This window comes from Heterocephalus glaber, unplaced genomic scaffold, assembly GCF_053883595.1.
Source record: "Heterocephalus glaber isolate CG9 unplaced genomic scaffold, H.glaber_assembly_v1.0 deba00001472, whole genome shotgun sequence".
NCBI lineage: Eukaryota > Metazoa > Chordata > Mammalia > Rodentia > Bathyergidae > Heterocephalus > Heterocephalus glaber.
This window is the reverse complement of record NW_028258315.1, coordinates 26791909-26813762: the sequence shown is the minus strand read 5'-3', so window position 1 is coordinate 26813762 and position 21854 is coordinate 26791909. Positions and strand designations below refer to the sequence as shown.

General features: G+C 46.0%; 1 pseudogene; it reads left to right on the top strand.

The window, feature by feature from the left end:
* Positions 1-1847: 1847 nt before the first annotated feature.
* LOC101712769 (ornithine decarboxylase pseudogene) lies at positions 1848-3521 on the top strand (annotated as a pseudogene).
* The last annotated feature ends 18333 nt before the right edge of the window (positions 3522-21854 follow it).

Here is a 21854-nt window from a genome sequence, read left to right as displayed (position 1 = left end):
ACTCACTCTGTTGCCCAGGCTGGCCTTGAACTCATGGTGATTCTCCTGCTGCAGTATCCTGAGTGCTGGGATTACAGGCATGGACCACCACACTTTGCCTGGGGACCATGTATTTGAAGAATCATTTCAGGTGTGCAGGGCACACACATACACAGAAACACACACAGCCAGAATGATTTTCTGAGATGCTTTTCCAAAGGAAACTGGGCTTTTAAAGGTCAAATCCCAACTGAGCATCAATCAAAATGCCACAAAGCAGCTGGACTGAGTCAGCCCAGCACAGCACCGTGAGGCCTCATCTGCAGGCAATGTCTGAGGGGAATTCCTGCCTGAAAAGGAGGCCTGGGCGGGGGCAGCAGGGGATCACTATCTCCCGGGAGACAGAGGCCTGATGGTGCAGCAGCGCCATCTGAAGGAAGCCAGCAGAGCCTGTCAGTAAGGAGCAGCAGGAGCACAGGGGAGAACCAGCCAGCCGGCCTTGTGAGTGGCGTGGGTTGTTTTGGTTTTGTATTTTTTTGCAAAAGCAAGTGCATCCCATGTTCTTGAGAGGCCAGCGATGGTGCTTGCTTCAGTGTAAAGTGTCCACCTGCCTTGCTATCCTGAGCTGCCTTTTCCCTACATCTGGAGTCAGACAACCTAGACAGGAGGGTTTTGTTTTTTGGTTTTTGGGGTTTTTCCCCCATTAACTTTATTGGTACATTTTAGGTATAAAATACAGTTACATTCATCATTGGGATCTTGCACCATTACGTGAGTCTCTTGGTTCTTATTTTTTTCCCCTTTCCTTGCCCTCCCTTCACCCCCTCCACCCTTCCCTATTTGCAAAGACCTTCTTTCCATTTTTTTCCTCTTTTCATATTTTTTCCTTTCCCTTTTTTCCTTTCCCCTACCCCTCCCAATTCCCCTGGTCTTTTAGACCTTTTCTTCCTGTTACACAATATCAGTTATACATTTTTTAAATTACAATATTAAAGGTAGCTCCCCCACCGCCATCCCAGGCTCCTAGGGCAGAGAAGCTGAGTCGGTCCCAGCATCTGGAAGGAAGCTCCCCTGCTGCCATCCCAAGCTCCTAGGGCACAGAAGGTGAGCCATGTGGGCACCAGAAATGCCCCCCCTCCCCATGGAAATGAGAAAACCATAAACAAGCCTCAAAAACAGACTTCTGGATCACCTACAGCAACCCCAAAGGAAAACGAGATGGAACACTATGATACTCGACCACCTGGACTCTCTGAACTGGCAACAAAAGAGGATCTGGGAAAAATGAAATCAGAAATAATTACTCAGACAACAGCAAAGATTTTGATCATGGTGCAAGACATGATTAATAAATCTAGAGAGGACACAGATAAAAAAAATAGAGGATCTGAGGAATATGATGGAATCCCAACATAGGAAACAAATGGAATCCATAAAACAGATGCAAACGGATTTCCAAGAGATTAAAAACTCCATCGAAAGTCTGCACAGCAGAATGAACCAATGTGAGGGTAAAATTTCACATATAGAAGATAAGATTGCAATTAGTGAGGAGGAAAAGAAAAATTGCTTTAAAATTGTGAGGGAACACGAGAAATCAATCCAGCAGCTGCTAGATGATGCAAAGAAGAATAACATAAGACTGACTGGAGTCAATGAAGAAAGAGGAGAGAGTGCAGATGACATAAAAAAACTCTTCACAGGTCAGTCGCTGGGTCCGCCACCGCCGGCCGCCCTCAGCCAGCAGCTTGGCGCCATCTCCGGCCGGTGGCGCAGCGAGGCGGCGGGGGCGGCGGGCGGCCCAGCGCTAAGGCCTGGTCCCGGCTCGGTCTTGGTCTTCGCCCGGTGTCGGCTCCGGCGCCCCCATGGGGCCAGCCCGCGGCGCCCAGGCGCTCTGAGGGAATTTCTGCGTGGTGTTGGGAAGAACAGTATTGGGTCTGAGGCTCCTCGCTCACGGAATCCTGGAATCTAGGAGTGAACGTTGGGATCTCACACCATCAGATCTGTCCCCAGGAGTAGTCGGTGGCCCTGCTTCCTGCCTGTGGTGACCCTGAGGTGACTTCTTAGAACATTTCAGCTGCTGCTTCAAGGACACGCTGGCCTGCATTCCTGTCTCTTAGCGGTCCACCTCGCTGTGTGCCGAGGTGTGGAGAAACCATGAACAGCTCCCGCAGTGAGGAGTTTGACTGCTACTTCCTCGATGAGGGCTTCGCAGCCAAGGACATCCTGGACCAGAGGATCAACGAGGTCTCATCCTCTGATGACAAGGATGCCTTCTATGTCGCAGACCTGGGGGACGTTCTCAAGAAGCATCTGCGCTGGCTGAAAGCTCTCCCTCGAGTCACCCCCTTCTATGTAGTCAAGTGCAACAACAGCAGAGCCATTGTGAAGACCCTTGCCGCTATCGGCGCGGGATTTGACTGTGCGAGCAAGACAGAGATCCAGCTGGTGCAAAGTCTCGGGGTACCCCCAGAGAGGATCATCTACGCCAACCCCTGCAAGCAGGTATCACAGATCAAGAATGCGGCCAGCAGCGGGGTCCAGATGATGACCTTTGACAGCGAGGTTCAGCTGCTGAAAGTGGCCCGGGTGCACCCAAAGGCCAAGCTGGTCTTACGGATCGCCACCGACGACTCCAAAGCTGTCTGTTGCCTCAGTGTGAAATTTGGTGCCACACTCAAAACCTGCAGACTCCTTTTGGAACGGGCAAAAGAGCTGAATATCGATGTCATCGGTGTCAGCTTCCACCTGCGGAGCGGCTGCACTGACGCTGAGACCTTTGTGCAGGCTGTGTCGGACGCGCGCTGCATCTTTGACATGGGGGCTGAGGTCGGCTTCAGCATGCATCTGCTGGACATTGGTGGGGGCTTTCCTGGATCCGAGGACGTGAAGCTGAAATTTGAAGAGATCACCAGTGTGATCAACCCCGCTCTGGACAAGTACTTCCCGGTGGACTCCGGGGTGTGCATCATCCCCCAGCCAGGCAGGTACTATGTGGCGTCAGCCTTCACTCTTGCAGTGAGCATCATCGCCAAGAAGCTGGTGTGGAGGGAGCAGGCCGGCTCTGACGATGAGGAGGAGGCAAGCGAGCAGACCTTCATGTACTACGTGAACGATGGGGTCTACGGCTCATTCAACTGGATCCTGTACGACCACGCACGCATGAAGCCCCTGCTACAGAAGAGACCCAAGCCTGATAAGAAGTACTACTCGTCCAGCATCAGGGGGCCCACGTGCAACAGCCTGGATCGCATCATGGAGCGCTGTGACCTGCCCGAGGTGCACGTAGACGACTGGATGCTCTTGAGAACATGGGCGCCTACACCGTCACGGCAGCCTCCACTTTCAACGGCTTCCAGAGGCCAGCCATCCACTACGTGATGTCGAGACCAGCGTGGCAGCTCATGCAGCGGGTCCAGAAGCACGGCTTCCTGCCCGGTGTGGAGGAGCAGGACGTCGGTGCCCTGCCAGTGCCCTGCACCTGCGAGAGTGAGATGAAGTGGCACCCGGCAGCGCGCGCCTCTGCCAGCATCAATGTGTAGACCACCTGCCATAGGTGTGGGCCCGAGGGCAGCTTGGCTGCGGGTTGGGACCGTTAACTTAACTACTGCTAGTTCTGGGCATTTATAAGAGTCGGGTTGGCACAGGCACAGCCGGGAGACTAGGGGAAAAAGGGTCACACTTATCTGTGTTCCTATGGAAACTATTTGAATATTTGTTTTATATGGATTTTTATTCACTTTCACACACGCTACTAAAGAGGGCCCACAACTGCCCAGCAAGCATTTGTAGCTTGTGCAGCGGCAGCATGGGCCGAAAGCTTAGTGTTGTGACCTGTTTTGGAAATAAAGCATCTCAACAGAATTTTAGAATTGGGAGATATTTGCAGCCGGCTCACCCGGCCCTGTGGCATCTGCTGGGAGCCTCACAGACCAGACTTGTGCACCTGGGGGGTGCAGAGTGGACGATGACGAAGGTGACAAGGAAGATGGCAGCCGGGTGGGGGCTGAGCCTCAGTGCGTAGAGTCTGCAGTCCTGTAACTGGGCCAGAGTTGCCCTGGCCTTGCCTGCCCTGTGGGAGTCACGTGGGCATCCTCTACAGCACGCTGTCTGGGTTCGAGGCATGTGGCAGTCCCCTGACTAATAAACTTGGTGTCAGCAGTGAAGAAACAAAACAACAACAAAAAAACCCAAAAAAACCTCTTCACAGAAGTGATGGCAGAAAACTTCCCAAGGAGGGGAAAAGAACTTGACATACAGATAAGTGAGGCATATAGGACTCCAGCTAGCCTTAATCAAAAAAAATCTACAAATAGGCATATAATAGTTAGGATTCCAGAAATCCAACAGAAGAACAAAATTCTACAAGCAGTGAGAGAAAAGAAACAAATCACATACAAAGGAAAGCCCATCAGAATCACAGCAGACTTCTCAATCCAAACCCTCAAGGCAAGAAGAGCTTGGAGTGATGTATTTCAAGCCCTAAAGGAAAACAGCCTCCAACCCAGATTGATGTACCCTGAAAAACTATCTTTCAAAATTGATGGAGAAATAAGATACTTTCATGATAAAGAGCACCTCAGGAACTTCATGAATACCAAACTGGCACTCCAAAAAATTTTAGACAATACTCTAGGAAAAATCAAAGAGGATCACAACCCCAAGAAACCCAGCAGAATGAATCCATTGGGGATGACAAATTAAACACAAAGGGGGAGAATCCAACAAAAAGAAAAAGTCATGACAAGGCTTTCAAAACTTTTAACTTCATCTCCCTAATGAGTGTATAATTCAATCTTATTATTGTACTGATTAGTATTTTTCTGATTCTAGAATTGCACACTATTCCTTGTGCTATACTGGCTATTTATCATCTTCTTATGTCTACATTTTAATTGGGTTGCGTATTAATGAGCTCTAAGAATTCTTTATATATTCTGGTCATAGGTTATACGTATTGTAAATATGGTCTGTTTAAGGACTACTTTTCATTTTAATGATGTCATTTGAAGTTCTAAATTTTGATGGAATCTCATTTATCAATTTTTTCTTTTATACATCATGTTTTTTGTATCCTAGGTAGTTCTTGCCTACCCTGAATTCATAAATATTTTCCCTTATAATTTCTTCTTAAAGTTTTATACTTTTAGGCTTTCTTATTTAGGTTCATAGATCCCTTCAAGTTATTTTCATGTATGGAAAAAAAAGGTTGAGGTTAATTTTTTATATACAGATACCAGGTGTTCTAGTGCCATTTGCTGAAGACACCATCTCTTCCTCGGCTCTTGAATTGAGTTTATATTCTATAAAATGCTAATGTTAAATAATCTTTCAAAACTCAGTGGACCATATATGTGTGGTTTTATTTCTAGATTCTGTTTTATTCAAATGATCTGTATGTCTTTCCTTACATCAACGCTGCCTTGATTACTGTAGCTTTAGAGGAGGTCTCAAAATTAGGGACTGAACATACAACACTGTTTTTGTTTTTGTTTTTGGCTTTTCCAGGTCCTTTGTACTCCTACATAACTTTTACATTTCAATATCTAATTCTTTATTTATAGCAAGTATACACAGACCTGAATTTTTATATATACTTTGTGTTTTCTAATCCTGCTAAATTCAAGTACGGGTTCTAGGGGCTCCTAGAGATTTCTTAGTATTTTCTCTGTAGATGATCATTTCATCTACATATAAAGATTTTGCTTCTGCCGTGCCAATCCTATCCTAGTTGTGTCATTTTATTGCCAGACTATTTTGGTGGGGACTGGGTTTCAAAGTTTAATGGGCAGATAAAGAGTGGGCATATCTGCCCTTGTTCCTCACCTTAAGGATAGGGCATTGTATCTTCCCCATTTATATAAGGCATTCTCACTGGAAGTATGGAGTACATGTCTTTAATCTGTTGAGAAGGTTCTGTTCTACTTCTAGTCTCCTGATAGCTTTTACCATGAACAGCTGTAGAATTTAGTCCAATATTTTTCTCCTACTAGTGACAGGATCATATGGCTTTTTCCTTTCCTCTGCTAAAATGATGACTTTTGGGGGTGGATCTTCCAGTGCTGAACCAACACTGCCATCCCTATAACAAAACCGCTTTCTACATCCTGCCAGATCCGACTTCCAATAGTTTGTTTTGTTAAACAAATTTCTATCTATGTTCATACTTTTTTCTTCTATTATCTTTATCCAATTTTAGGATTAGCACAATGTTGATTTCCTAAAATGAGGGGAGAAGTGTTCCTTCTTTTTTCTGCTTTAATTGTTTGATACAATTTATCAGTTAAAATGTTTATAAGCCTGCTGTTGTCATATAGGTCGGTTTTCAAGCTAGGAATATACTTTCTCTAATAGGTGCTATTCAAATTTTATATTTCCTCCAGAGTTAGTTTCATTAATTTGTCTTCTAAGTTACTTCTTAGAAGTTGTCAAATTTATTTCAAAAAAGATTTTTGTAATATGCTTTCTATATCCTTTTAAATTTTGTAGAATCTGTGGTAATGTCTCCTAGATCTGTTGGATTTCTGTAATCCTAACTATTATATGACTATGTGTAGATTTTTTTTGATTAAGTCTAGCTGGAGTCCTATATGCCTCACTTATCTGTATGTCAAGTTCTTTTCCCCTCCTTGGGAAGTTTTCTGCCATCACTTCTGTGAACAGATTTTTTATGTCATCTGCACTCTCTCCTGTTTCTTCATTGACTCCAATCAGTCTTATGTTATTCTTCTTTGCATCGTCTAGCAGCTGCTGGATTGATTTCTCATGTTCCCTCACAATTTTAAAGCAATTTTTCTTTTCCTCCTCACTAATTGCAATCTTATCTTCTATATGTGAAATTCTATCCTCATATTGGTTCATTCTGCTGCGCAGACTTTCGATGGAGTTTTTAATCTCTTGGAAATCCGTTTGCATCTGTTTTATGGATTCCATTTGTTTCCTATGTTGGGATTCCATCATATTCCTCAGATCCTCTATTTTTTTATCTGTGTCCTCTCTAGATTTATTAATCATGTCTTGCACCATGAGCAAAATCTTTGCTGTTGTCTGAGTAATTATTTCTGATTTCATTTTTCCCAGATCCTCTTTTGTTGCCAGTTCAGAGAGTCCAGGTGGTCGAGTATCATAGTGTTCCATCTCGTTTTCCTTTGGGGTTGCTGTAGGTGATCCAGAAGTCTGTTTTTGAGGCTTGTTTATGGTTTTCTCATTTCCATGGGGAGGGGGGGTATTTCTGGTGCCCACGTGGCTCACCTTCTGTGCCCTAGGAGCTTGGGATGGCAGCAGGGGAGCTTCCTTCCAGGTGCTGGGACCAGCTCACGCTCTCTGCCCTAGGAGCCTGGGATCTGTTTGTTTGTTTTTGAGACAAGGTCTCACTATGTAGTTCAGGCTGGCTTTGAACTTACTATGTAGCCTAGGCTGGCCTCAAACTCGCTGCAATCCTCTTGCCTCAGCCTCCCCAGTTCTGGGACTACAGGCGTGTGCCACCACGCCCGGCTAGCGTTTTGTTTATTTGCTTATTGTGGGGATGGGAACCAAGCTCAGGGCCTCCTGCAGGCTAGGCCAGAGCTCTGCCACTGAGCCATAGCCTCAGACCCTTTTTTAGGAAGTTTGAAGGGGAATGAAGTAAAGGAAATCATGTCAAGCTTTCAATGGTGCCACCTAGGCAGCACTGCTCTTCTCGACCAAAGGAGGGAGCCAGAGTGAACAAGCTGCCCGGATTCTCTGGGGCAGAGCAGATCCTTCGTTGGACAGTGTCCAGAATCCTTCTGTGAGGGAGTGTGCTTAACTTCCCTGATTTTATTGGTGCCTAATAACTGAGGACTTACTTTTCAGTTCTTTAGAAACACCCAGGTGTTAATTCACACATGGAGACCTGAATTAGGTCCTCTTTCCTTTCTTTGTCTCCCTTCCTTCCTTCTTTTCTTTTGAAGAAACATGTTTGAGAGATAAAACCATTTACCCCAGATACTTTCTCTCATGTTGACTGCTACACTTGACACTAACAGTGCTGCTATTTCTAAGTTATCCTTGGATTTCACAAGCAGTCTCACAGTGACACCTCTCACACTACCTGACAGGTATTGGCAATTCTGGCGGCACCTTCCCAGGTAGTGTTGTTGAAGTCCTAGGCCAGGGGCCTGACTCAGGGAGTCTGAACACACCAGGTCTGGTCACCTGCCCCTTAAGAAAACCAAAAGCCAAACAGCAAAAGTAATGGTGGATGCAAAGAAATTTCACACATACAACAGCCATGCTGGAAAGACAGGGATGGTATCCTCAGCTTGGCGGGGGGACCAAGAACTCCAAGACTATATATGGCAGGAGGCAAGAAGTAGGCATAGTCAAGCATTCTGGGTCACACTGTGGTTGGCTGATCACTATCTCAGGTCTGGTTCTTCGAAGTGTGTCTGAAGAAGCTGTTATGACTCAAGGGGGGAACTTGGTTCCCATCATGAGGTGGGGGCAGCCCCAGTTTCTGTCATGGGATGGGTGCTCCCACTTGGGTTCATCAACCTGCAAGGTTCACTGTTCCTGGAGTCCAAGGTGAGTGCAAGGGAAATGACTCGGGACGCTGTTGATTATGATGTTTCTGCAAATCTTGAAAATACCTTAATGACTCTTATCTTGGTGTCTTCGGCCTTGAAGGGGGAAAGATAATCAGTTTATTGAAGGTTCCTTAAATGATTAACATTCCTACGTGCAGAGCTGAGCAAGGATCTGACCCAAAATGTAAGGCAGAAAGGAGACAGATACAAAAGTGAAGGCAGAGATGCCAAGTTTTATCCTGCTCTCGGTTATCCATTGGGCATCCATAGGCTGATGTGAAGAGGAGTGCTTTTAGCAGAAGTGAGATGGACAGAAATAAGACCCTGGCGGGGCGTGGTTGGTACACACCTGTGGTCCAGCTCTTGGGAAGCTGAGGCAGGAGGCTAGAGAGTTCAAGGCCAGATTGGCCTATAGTGTAGTAAGTTTGAAGCCAGCCTGAACTACATAGGGAGACCCTGCTTCAACAGGACAAAATGCCTGGTGTGGTGATGCACACCTGTAACCCCGGCACTCTGGGAGGTGAGGCAGGAAGATCATGTGTTTGAGCCCAGACTGGGCAACTTAGTGACTTATTGAGACCTTGTCTCAAAAATAAAAATAGCTGGATGTGGTGGTGCATGCTTATAGTCCCAGCACTCAGGAGGCTGAAGCAGGAGGAACTCCTGTGAATTTGTGGCCAGCCTGGGCTACATAGTGAGTTCAAGACAAGCCTCAACTACATAGCGAGACCTTGTATCAAAAACAAAAACAAACAAAAAAACAACGTAAATAAATAAAAGAGTTGGGGAGGTAGCCAGTGTGAAGGCTCTAGGTTCAACCTCCAGTACCATTAATAATAATAATAATAACAATAATAACAACAATAAAAAGAACAAGACCCAACCCTACCCTTTCCCCTGAGAGCCAAAAGGGGGTGTGATCCCACTGGTGGCTGTCACACATGTCCTCTGCTCCAGGCATTGCTGCTGCCTGCCTCTTTTAGAAGGAGCTAGAAAATCACCCCTAAAGTTAAAGATCAGAGAGGGGCCAGGGCCCATTGCTGATCTCTCCAACCCCTTAACCCTATTTGTCCATGATCAACACCACAGTCCACCTGGACACCCCACTGCAGTTTTGTTCCTGAGGCATCCTAGTCACCCTTCAGCCACTCCAGGACATACTGGCCCTGCCGGCAACAGCCTAGAACCTCGGACCTGTCCCAGATGACCTCACCCCTCTGACACCATCCAAACGTCCTTGAGTAGGTTCCCGACCTGCAGGAGACGGAGAGTGTGCAGCCCTCCCTGCTCTATGTAAGCAGCTCCTCACAATCTTCCATCAGAGGGGAGGCTCTGCTCACATCCCCCACTGCACCTCCGTGCCCAGCACAGGCCCAGTAAAGCCTCCCTCTGGTGGCCCTGTAAACCTCCTCAGGATTCTCACCTAGGGTAGTGTGGGCCAAGCAGTTCACCTTAAAAGGGCTCAGTAACACCAGGGGCTGCCAGGCCTGGAGAGTTCAGAGATTGGCAGCGACAGTGGCAGCAGTGGTCCAGGGTGGAGCCTGAGGGCTCAGGAACAAGGGTTCCAGCAGACGATAAAGCTGAGGCAGAGACCAGTGGCCAGCTCTGGAGGACATGGAGAACATGATGGAGGCTGAGGCCTGGGGTCAGTGATGGCAGAGCACCCAGAGGGGCAGCAAAAGTTGCTGAGGTCTTCAGGGAGAAGGCAGGGTGGCCAGAAGCCACAAAGGGACGTCAGCAGCATGCTGGAAGGACTATTTTCACAAAATTTTAAAACTCTGGAGAAAGAGGTAGACAATAAGCACAGCCTCACTACCCTGTTCCTGTGAGAATGCTGGGCCACACAGGCTTGGAGACAGCTCCTACCCTCCTCCATCCCTCTCCATCCCTCTCCATCCCTCTCCATCCTGGGAGGCTGCACTGGCGAAGCCTTTGGCCTGTAGGGACTCGGAACCCTGGGAGGATGTGTGAGGAGATGCCCCTCGGCCTCCGGCTGAGATCTGGGTGTGACACCCCACCTGTTCCGGGTAGACCCATAGGTCTGCCGCCAAGGGAAGTGTGCTTGGTCCTCTTCACCATTCCCAGCCCAGAGCTCCTAAACCCTTGGAACTGCTGGGTTGGAGAGTCTTTGTTATTCCTGAAGAGCTCCTTCTGATGAGCCACACCTCAGATTGTTAGGGGAAGTAGGAAGGCCGGCCCCAGCTAATCTCAGGATGGGTCTGGTCACTAGAAAGACCCAGGGATCAGAGAGATGGGAGGCCCAGGAAGGGCAGAGAGCTGGAGATGAGTCCTACTGAGAGCCTTTGAATGAGTCTCTCGTGGTGCCAAACCCCTGTAATCCCAGCACTCTGGGAGGCTGAGGCCGAAACATTGAAAGTTCCACCCCATCCTGGAGAATTTAGTGACTTAGAAAGATGCTGTCTCAAAATAAAAAATTTTAAAAGGGCTGGGGAGATAGCTCTGTGCAAAGGCCCTCAGTTAAATCACCAGTACCATCAAAACCAAACCTGGAATGAGATTGGCTGAGTCACTGTGCTGGTGACACGTCTCCGCACTGGCAGCCCTGAGCACACCCCGGGCTCTGCCCCGGGTACCACTTCCTTTGGCCATTCCTGAGTGAAGCCTTAACAACACACTGGTCAGAGAGTGTTCCTAGTTCCACGAACTGTCCTAGCAAGTTACTGAGCCAAGGACCGGCTCTTTCCTCGGCATGGAGGGTGTGGTTTGCTCTGACTCTGGGCAGGGTCAGAATTAAATTGCCTTGTAGGACACCCAGAAACACCAGAGAACTGGTCATTGGTGTTAAAAAACACCCCAGACCAACACATTTCCGGCAAATTCTCTCCTTATTCATCTGCCTGAGTTAGTTTCTGCAGTTTTCAACCAAACAATTTTAACTAGTAAGCTTTTATTGAAATAAAGTCTTGTGTAGGAATTTAATAAATATAGGAAATAGGTGAGTTAGCAGTGGGGACAGCTCGGAGCTAGGCTTTGGCAGCTCCTGGGTTTCTCTGCTTGGGCACCATAAGGGACTTCTGGGACACAGTTGAAAGCTGCTTCAGTAGGAAATGACCCTTCCATGGAGGGGAGGTGGAGTCCCCATTAATCAGCACACCTCCCCCTCTCTGGACGCTGAGCTCCAGGGAACTCCCTTCTCCTCTCTTCCTCTCGTGCCCGGATGTTTGCCTTCCACATTCCAGCATTGCTGATGCAGGGTACACTGAAACTGAGGTCTGGGGTAGCAGCTCTTCCAAGAAAACCTAAGCAGAAGGCAAAGTGTACTGCAGACACATCTGCCTTTATTTGTGGCCTTTGCACAGATGGAGTTTTGAGTTACTGTTTCCTGCCTCTCTTAAAAGCAGCTTTGTCTTACTCTTGGACCGAAGCTTTGCATTCACTGTGATCACAGGATTTAAGGCAGCCATTTCCAAGTTGGCAACTCCTTGCACCATGCACACCATGAAAACACTGCAGACTAGAATTCTCCGCCCACATCCAGCCTCTGTTGGGAAATGGTCAAGTAGAGACACAAAGTATTGGCTATTTGGAGTAGTCATTCACCAAGCCTGCCAGCACCAAGTGCCAGAGCTGGGGCAGCTTAAATGGCAGAAAGATTTGGGCTCCCAGTTCCTGCCTTGGCTGGCAGGTGGCATCTTCTCTCTGTGTTGTGTACCACTCTAACTAAGGATCTCACTTTAACTCAATTATCATTTTAAAGACCCTCTCTCCAGATACAGGCACATTCTGAGGAACAAGGAGTCTGAGCTTCAATGTGAAATAATTCAGCCCCTAAGTTTGGGGAAAATTCTTACCATTCTTTTGGTGTTAGCCTTTTCAAACATGAAGAACCTTCCCGAGTGCTGAAAAACAACACATCTCACCCCTCTGCACATTTCAGAGTCTCAGGTCTGTGCCATGGGAACTCGATGTCTGAAGGACTATATTATGGAAAGCTCTGTTTATAGCAAACCATGAGATGCATTTTTCGTTCAGTGCTTATCTAATGACCTCATCTGACTCTCTAAACAAAAGCACAAGTGATAAATAAAGGATGAATGGCTGCTAAGCACTTAAAACTTCAGTTGATGGAAATTCATGGAGAAGACACTTTAATGGGCTCCTGTGCTCAGAAATTGCCATTTGTGGGTCTGGATCGATGACTGTCTTTTCTTTTTTCTTTCTTTCTTTTTTTTTTTTTTTTTTGGTACCGGGGATCAAACTCACGTCCTTGCACTTGTGCAGCAGGCGGCAAAACCACTGAGCTAAATCCCCAGCCCTTGATGACTGTCTTTAAGCAGCACATTCTCCCATACCGAGGCTGTTCATTCTTCTCCCTTGATGAAACTATTCTATTTGACCTTAGGAGCAAATGTTTTACCTTACGACCATTTAAGGTAGCATTGTGGTTATTCATTATAATGTGAGAATTCCTTTTCTGACCCACTCTGTGGGGTAAGAAATCCCTACCCCTGTTGAAGAAAAGACATCTGACCCAGCTCTGCACATGCTAATGGAGGATCTGTCCCATAGCCCCTGGTCTAGGAAATCAATGACCCAAAATATTTCTGCCTTGATGGCAGAGCTCTCCATCTCCAGGCCCCTCACTGCATACCTCCCATGTGGCTGCCCCTCCCCAGCCAAGCTCATGCATCCTCCATTCAGTTCTCCAGCTGTTTTCTCTCTTCTGGCCTTCTGACCCCAGATTTCTGAGTAGGCTGCTTTTCCCTTAATGTCCTCACAGGTGATATGAATCAAAATACGCAAATGGAAATCACACTTTTACACCAAAACTTGCTCCTCCTAAGCCTATACAGTCCACGCTGGATCCAATCCCCCCATCATCCAGACAGCTGCCCAGAAGTCTTGAAGTTGTCTATTCCCCCTTTCCCTCATCCCTCACACTCAACTTACCAGCTCCTGCAGATTCCACTTCCTTAGGACGGCTGGGACATGCCCATCTCTGTTTCCTCACTGTGCAGTCCTAGGTTCCACCTTTCCCCTTCGAAGTGCTCTGTTTTGTGCTAGGCAATGCCAGGGTTAGAGCAGGAGTTTGAGAAGCCCTGGACTCCAATCTCAGTCCTGCCGCTCAGCTGTGTGGCTTTGGGAAGGGTGCTAGAGCTGCAGCTGCCTCTGTTTCCCCAGCTGTAAAACAGAGAAAGCAGAGGCTACTTCATGGGTTATGAAGAAACTCGTACAGGTGATTAGTAGGTACAGATCTGATCACCTGATCACTCTGCATGATACACAGGCCCATTTCCTCTCTGTCCGCATCTTGGAAGCTGCCCTCCAGCCTTCCTCATGTCTGCTAGGCTGGCTATGTAAAGTTCCCAGAAGGAGTCCTCTTCTTCCTCCCTTTATCTAACCAGGCTGCTCTGCAGCCTGACTATACACCTCTTTTGCTACTCCTTCTCCAAAGCCAGCTGGAGGTCACTCTTTGGGGACAACTCTGGTCCCTCCAGACCTGGCCTCACCCCCTTTTCTCCTCATCCATGTGCCTTATAACTACCATAGCTCTGTCCAGGTGTATTCATTATATCTTAGTCACTTTCTCATTGCTGGGACACAATTCATAACAGCCACAACTCAAAGGGGGACAGCTTTATTTTGGCTTACAGTTTCAGAAGTTTCAGTCCATGTTAAGCTAGCTCCAAGGCAGAAACAGCATGGTAGAAAGGCATGGAGGAGGAAAGCTGCTCACATGAAGGAGAGAGAGAGAGAGAGAGAGAGAGAGAGAGAGAGAGAGAGAGAGAGAGAGAGAGAGAGAGAGAGAGAGAGAGGAAGAAGAAGAGGAGGAGGAGAGAGAGAGAGAGAGACCAAGGAGGGAGATACATGCTTTCAGTCACATCCCCATGACCTACCTTTTCCAACCAGACCCCACCACCCAATAGCCCTGTTGGCCACTGACATCACTAGCAGATGAATCCACTGATGAATACAGCACCGCCATGACCCAACCACTCTCCAAAAGAGTGAATGAGAGTTTGGGGCATGTTCCAGATCTAGACCACAGCAATGTGTTTATTTACTGTCTCTTCTGCCCTGCTGCACCTAGCCTTATGTTTTGGTTCATAATTTTTATATTGAGTGAATAAATAAATAATAGTCAATATTTAGCACATAGTCATTGGACAATACTGACTATGATTTCTTTTTGTTTGTTTTTTGTTTTTTTTAGACAGAGTCTCACTCTGTAGTTCAGGCTGATCTTGAGCCCAGCTCAGCCTTGAACTCACAGTGATCCTCTTTCTACCTCAGCCTCCTGGATGCTGGGATTACAGGCTTGCACCACAAACTGCTTGCATACCCAGCATGATTTCTCTTTGTTGAGCTCCATAAATGTTGAGTTTATTTTGTTCCCTGAGATTTCTAAAACACTTGTTAGGAATCTTTTGACCATCTTATCAGATGTGAAAAAACTTGACTTTAGTAGAAATCCACCTCATCACTAGTCCAGCTGCTCTTGGGTTCCTCTCTATTTGCTGTGTGTCTCTGAAAGTTCAGTTCACAGGGAGAAAGAGAGGTAAGGCCCCATCTGATCCAACCCTAAGGACTGAAGGGCTCAGAATGTCCCTTTTACACAATACTTGTTGTGAGTCACTCATCACTTTATGAAATGAACCTCAAACAAAACAAAACTACTTAGTAGACGTCACATACAAGAGGCCAGATGCTGTATAATTCCATGTATGTGGAATGCCCAGAACAAGCAATGCATGGTGACAGATGTGGATCCTAGGGTTCAGAGATGGGTGGTATCTTAGTTACTTTTCTCATTGCTGAGACAAAATACCTAACACCCAAAGTTAAAAGAGAAATTGTTTATTTCACAGTGATAGAGGTTATTTCACAGTTATAGAGATTATTTCATAGTTGTAGAGTTTTCAATCCATAGTCAGCTGGCTCTAAGGCAGGGTGGCATGGTAGAGGAGCACCACAGAGCAGAAATAGTCCATGGGGTGGCAGGGTAGGCAGAAGGCAGCAAGCAGCAAGTAAGGGAAGCAGCATCAGTAAGCCTTCTTTCTGTCCCTTATATTCCATCCAGGCTACCTGCCCTCTGGGTAGGGCACTCTTAATCCCAGCATCACACACTCTAGATACAGCCACCTATGAAAAGCCCCACTATGACTGCATGAGGCTTTGGGGGGACATCTAGATACAAGCCATAACAGGTGCAGATGCCTGCACACAGACAAGGAAGTTCTTTTCTAAAGCCAAATTGCAGGGATGGCTGCATAACTGCAAATTTACTAAAAGCCATTTGGCGGTATACTTAACATGGTATATAATTTATACCTCGGTGTCTTAGTCATCTTGAGCTGCTACAATCAGTTACCATGGACTTGGTGGCTTATAAATGACTATTTTCACGGTGCTGGAGGCTGGAAATCTGAGATCAGGGCACAGCATGCCAGGGTCTGTGAGAATCCTTTCTCAGCTATGGGCTGCTGACTTCTTGCTGTGAGCTCATGTGGCAGAAAAGAGAGCCAGATAGCTCTCTGGCCTCTTCCTAGAAGGGCACCTCCACCCCCTTTTAGTATTTGGGATTGGATCCAGGGCCTCTCCTCTGCTAGGCAGGTGTTCTAGCACTGAGCTACATCCCCAGGCCTTTTCGTTTTTTGTTTTCAGATAGGGTCTCATGGCAAGGCTGGCCTCAAACTTACAATTCTCCTGTCTCAGCCTCCCAAGTAGCTGGGATCACCAGCGTGTGCCATGATGCTGGACACTAATCCTATTCTTGAGGCTCTCTCTTCATGACCAAATGCTCTCTTAAGGGCCTCACCTCTAGCCAACATCACAATGGGGATGAGATATCAGCATACGGATTTTTGCATTTAATCCATGATACTTAAAAGAAGTCTTTTTTTACTTCAAAATCTTTATGAGAACTTTCCTCAATCTCACCATGTTTTCTCCCTGAGAGTCTGGTTCTGGGAGAGATATCTCTCCAAATCCTCCTGCTCCTAGGAACTGCAGATGTGGGTGCATGACTGAGTAGTCCCAGACACAGAGGCAGGACTCTGACTTTGGACTTGCTGACTGAGGACGGACAGCCTTTCCTCCAGAATCAGGATCCAGGGGAGGAAGGCGCTTCCACCTCTCCTGCTCAGTGTGTCACTGGGAGCTCCAGCCACAGCAGGGAAGAAAGGAAAGGAAGCAAAAGGAGTCTGAATTGGAAAAGAAGTAAAGTTACCTCTCGATTGACAGGATCTCATACAAAAGAAATCCTAAAGCTCTCCCCAACCTTACACACAGCCACAGAACTGTGACAACAAATAAGCAAACTCAGCAAAGTAGCAAGATACAAAATCAACACTCTCTCCCCACATTTTGTTAATGGCCTTCATCCAGAAAAAGCAAATGTAATGTACAAGCAAAACTTCAAGGAAGAGCCAGGTGTGGTGGTGGTGCACACCTGTCATCCCAGCACTCAGGAGACTGAGGCAGAAGGATCACAGTGAGTTTGAGACCAGGCCAGGCTGAACTGCATAATGAGACCCTGTCTCAAAAAACAAAACAAAACAAAACAGTTTCAAGAAAGAGCCCTATTAAAAAAATCTCCATTTCTTCCTTAAACACAACTTATTTATTTGTTTATTTTGGTTTTTTGAGACAGGGTCTTGCTATGTAGTTCAGGTTGGCCTTGAACCACTATGCAGCCCAGGCTGGCCTAGAACTTGCAGTGATTTTTTCCTGCCTCAATTTCCTGAGTGCTGGGATTACCGGCTCATCAAACACTTTAAAAGACAAAATAGGGTTCAAAATAAATCAATAATCTTACGTTCTGTAAACTATGCCCCATGAACCAAGTCTGGCCCTTTGCCTGTTTTCGCAAATAAAACTTTGCTGGAATGAAGCCACATTCACTCAGTGGTGCATGGCTCCTTTCAAAGCTGCAGGGCTAAGGAGCCATAACAGATGCATGACCTTCAAAGGTTCTGAAATGTTCTATCTGTTCCATTGGCAGGAAAAATTAGCCAACCTCTGGCATAATGAATACAATAGCTAGATGTTCCCCTGTCATTCTTTCCCAAAGGAAGAAATCTCTTGGGGAAACACTTGTGGAAAGGACATTTAAAAAGCAACTGAGCCAGGTGTGCTGATATATACACATAATCCCAGCACTCAGGAGACTGAGGCAGGAGGATTGCTGCGAGTTTAAGGCCAGCCTGGGCTACATAATGAGTTCAAGGCCAGCCTCAACTAAAAAGTGAGACCCTGTCTCAAAAAATATACAAACAAACAAACAAAAACTAATGGGGAAAATGAAGTGTGTGAGATCTACTAAGTACTCTGACAGAATTAAGCACTGAATTTCCTGTTTCCTGATGAATTTCCTGTTTCCTGATGAATTTCCTGTTTCCTCTCTCATAAGGAGTGGATTTCTCTAAATAATAAAGGATAACCTGCAAAACTGTAAATATTTTAGGTGATATAAAGCAACCATAAACTCAAAGTCTGTTATAAACATCTTCCTTGAGCTGGGTGTGGTAGTACATACCTGTAATCCCAGCTACTCTGGAGGCTGAGGGTGAAAGATAGCAATGGTGAGGCTAGCCTGGACAATGTAGCAATACCCTTCTTCCAAATTTTTTTAAAAAGGGTTAGGGGTGTAGCTCCTTATGTGCAATCCTCAGTACCAAAAACTTCTCCCTTGGAGTCAACAAACTAACTGGGAGGTGAGGTTCTTAATCATCCTCAAACATTTCCAGCATCCCAGCCAGGAATCACCCCTCAGACCTCTAAGGGACATTCTCTTCTTCCCATGACCTGCAACACCAACTTGATAGAAGAGTTTGCTGTGCAAATGAAATTAATGTTCTCTGGAAGGCCTCTTCCTTGAAGCCCTAGGTGAGATTATTGTGGACAAATCTGGACGTGGCTCAGTTGTTACTAACTCTCTGAACCAAGCCCAAATAAAACCTATCAAGAAAATGTCCAAAAAATATACAGGCTCCTGCTTTTGAGAGCTGAAGCAATTAAGGGTCACAATGATTTGTCTATATCTCTATCCAAAGTTCACAATATCCCATTAAACTGGAAGCTGAAGGATGGAGTAAGGTAGTGGAAAACCTATCAGAAACATGCCATTCCTCTTGGCTTATGCCAATCCCTGGAGCAGTTCTTCCCTCCCTGTTAACTTTAATGGGGAGAGAAACAAATCTACTGTTTACATGTAATACACACACACACACACACACACACACACACATATATAATATACTCCATAAATAGAAATATTACAGTTTTTAATTTGTTTGTTTGAGATAAGATCTCACTGGCCTTGAACTCATGGCGATCCTCCTGCCTCAGCCTGGGATTACAGGTGCACACGAGTCTGGCTTGTATAAGTATTATGTATCAATAAAAGAAGAGGGAAATGTGAGTTCCTCAGTTTTGTTCTGCCAAACTGGTTTCAGGGTCTCCTTTAATCAGATGATCCTCATGCTGTACAGTATGTGTTCACCAAAAGCACATAACATGTCTCCACAAGAATGCTCATCTCCTATGGAATGCTATCACCTCTTTGCTCCCATCTTTCCATCTACCTTTTGTGGGTCCCGAACCTGGTACCCTTGTCCCATTCCTAAGGAAGGAGGACCTAGAAACTGTCTAGTCTCCATTGGGCACGTGTATTAGGCAATGAAGGGGTGGATCAGCAACTTAGAAAAATGCAGACTTCATCCTGTTGGTTGATGGGCCATGAATGAAATAGGAAGACTGTCTTAGTTATTTTCCTCATTGCTGAGACAAAATATCCCTGACACCCAAAGTTAAAGGAGGAAAGGTTTATTTTGGCTCACAGTTTGTAGCTTCTGTTCATAGTTGAGTAGCTTCAAGACAGGGTGGCATAGCAGAGGGGCCACAGAGGAGAAACAGTTCATGGTGGGCAGAAGGCAGAAAAGCAGCAAAGTACCAAAGAAGGAGCAGCAGCCTTTTTTCTGTCCCTTTATAGTCTATCCAGGCTGTAAGCCTATTGATTGGTGCCACCCACACCCAAGGTGGGGCACCCTTAATCCCAGCATCATACCATCAATCCCAGCATCATATCCTTAATCCCAGCATTACACACCCCAGATCCAACCACCTCTGGAAAGCCCTACCTATGCCATAACAAAGACATCCCATAGCAAATCCACCATCTTTTTAGGACATGGACCCTTGGCTTTGGGAAAGTCTGTCTGGATGGCAGAGCTGGGGTGTGCCCACCTCAGGACAACAAGACTAATGTGAAGGGAGGCTGGGCAGGCACTTTGGGTGGTCCACACCTTTGGAATGTTGTGGAAACAAAGAGGCCTCTCATCTGCAGCAGAAGCCCCAGTTCGAAATGAGAAGCAAGACAGAGAGAATGGGCTGATATGTAAAGGAACATGGTGACCTTGACCCCTAAAGTGACCACCCCTGCATGTGTGTGCCACCATCCTGAAAATGTATTTATATATGGTCATCAGGCCTCAGATAATACTGCTGGTCATTCATCTGCTTTCATGCTATGCTTTGCTTAAGAAGACAATTTCTTTGAAAATACAGATGGCAAAGAGAGTGAACATGAGTGAATCTGAGTCACATGAGAAAGTGTTTTAGAATCCAGGCAACTACTTGGGCAAGCCACAGGCTGGGAAGGATTTCAGCTGCCAGGGGTCCCTAGGCTGTCTTCACAGGCCAGAAGACAGGGTTACAACCAAGGCATGGTGTAAGAGCTCAACATGCTCATGGTTTTAAGAGCTTAACAACAAAGACAAAAAAAAAAACCCCACACAAAAAATGCATATTTGGGAAATGGGGAAATTCTCTATTCCTCTCAGATTTCTAAAATGACAATTTAAATTTTGAGAATGTCTCTTCCATTATTTACTTAATTGCATCTCCAAATTATCCCAGGGGATTTGGGGAGGCTTTTTTGTTTTGTTTTGCTTTTGTTTTTTGGTGCAGGTAGGGTTCAAGCCCAGGGCTTCATGAATGCTAGGCAAACACTCTACCACTGAGCTATATATAAAATTTTTTAATATATAAAATTTGAGACAGGGGTCTTGCTAGGTTGCTCAGGATGACCTTGAATTTGTGATTCTGCCTCAGCCTCCCAAATGCTAGGATTACAGGTGTCTGCTGCCATGCCTGGCTCTAGTGTAACTCTTGACATGAGCTGTCTGCCTCTCTCACAGGTTGGACATTGGCTTCTTGTGTGGAGCAGATAAGGCAAGGCATCTTCTTTGCCCTCTGAAAATCTACCACTAGTCCCTCTGCCTGACTGGGGAAAGAGGATTCATCCTGAATGCATTTCTCTTCACTTTTCTGAAAGGTATTTTTCAAGTAGTTTTGTGTAAAAAGCTCACTTGCTAGTTCAGTGGAAAGATTTTCTTGGTTCTTTACACCATGCTGGAAAATCAAGTGAAAGCTATCTGGGGTGCTATCCTTGGAACTCAGCTCCTATTACTGGCCACTCAGGTCCATATGCTCAGGTTCCTTTGCTAACTGCTGACCAAAGCGGAGGAGGCCATTTATTTTGGTGAAAAGGAGAAAGGCTTTATTCAAAGCAAGCTCTGATGAGCTGAAGGGTCCTCTATTGCATCAAATCACCATCTTCCTGTGTCCAGGTGTGCAATGGACAAAGGGGAAGAGAATCAATGTGACAGTATATCTCCAGTCTGGCTTTATCCCTCCTAGCCTTCCTGAGCTCCCTTTTCCCTTTCCAATGGAAAGGAGCCACCCAACTTCCCAGGCACAAGGTCTGCACATTCGGTGCATTGTAGGCTGGGGAGGGTGGGCTGATAGTTTTATGCCCTAGACTTGAGGAACTTTGCAAAAGTTGCTTATACTCCCAGGGCCTCAAGGTGTCTGGCCCCAGATCTGGCTTCCTGGCTGGTAAGCTATGTGTCCCAAGGCAGCCACCTAACTTCACTCGGAAAATGTGAATAAATAATGATGGGCACTCCAGCTGCTTAATCTGGGTTGTTGTGATGGCCTAGTAAGGTGCCAGGAGAAAGTGCTCCTTAGAGTCAGCACCGTGAAAGTGTGGACTACAGGCCTTCTCTGTTAACTATAAAAAATTAACATTTTGGTCAGATGTGGTGGTGCATGCCTATAATACCAGCACTTGGGAGGCTGAGGCAGGAGGATTGCTTTGAGTTTGAGGTCAACCTGGGCTACATAGTGAGACCCTGTCTCAAAAAAACCAAAAAATTAAAAAGAAAATTTTTATTAAAATGTTATGTACTTTTTAAAGACAGTATATAGGGCTATACAGATACATGTTATTAAAATATTCTTTAGATGTTAAGCACTGATGTTATAATCTTCCTAATGCACGAACTGTCTTAAATGAAAGGTGTC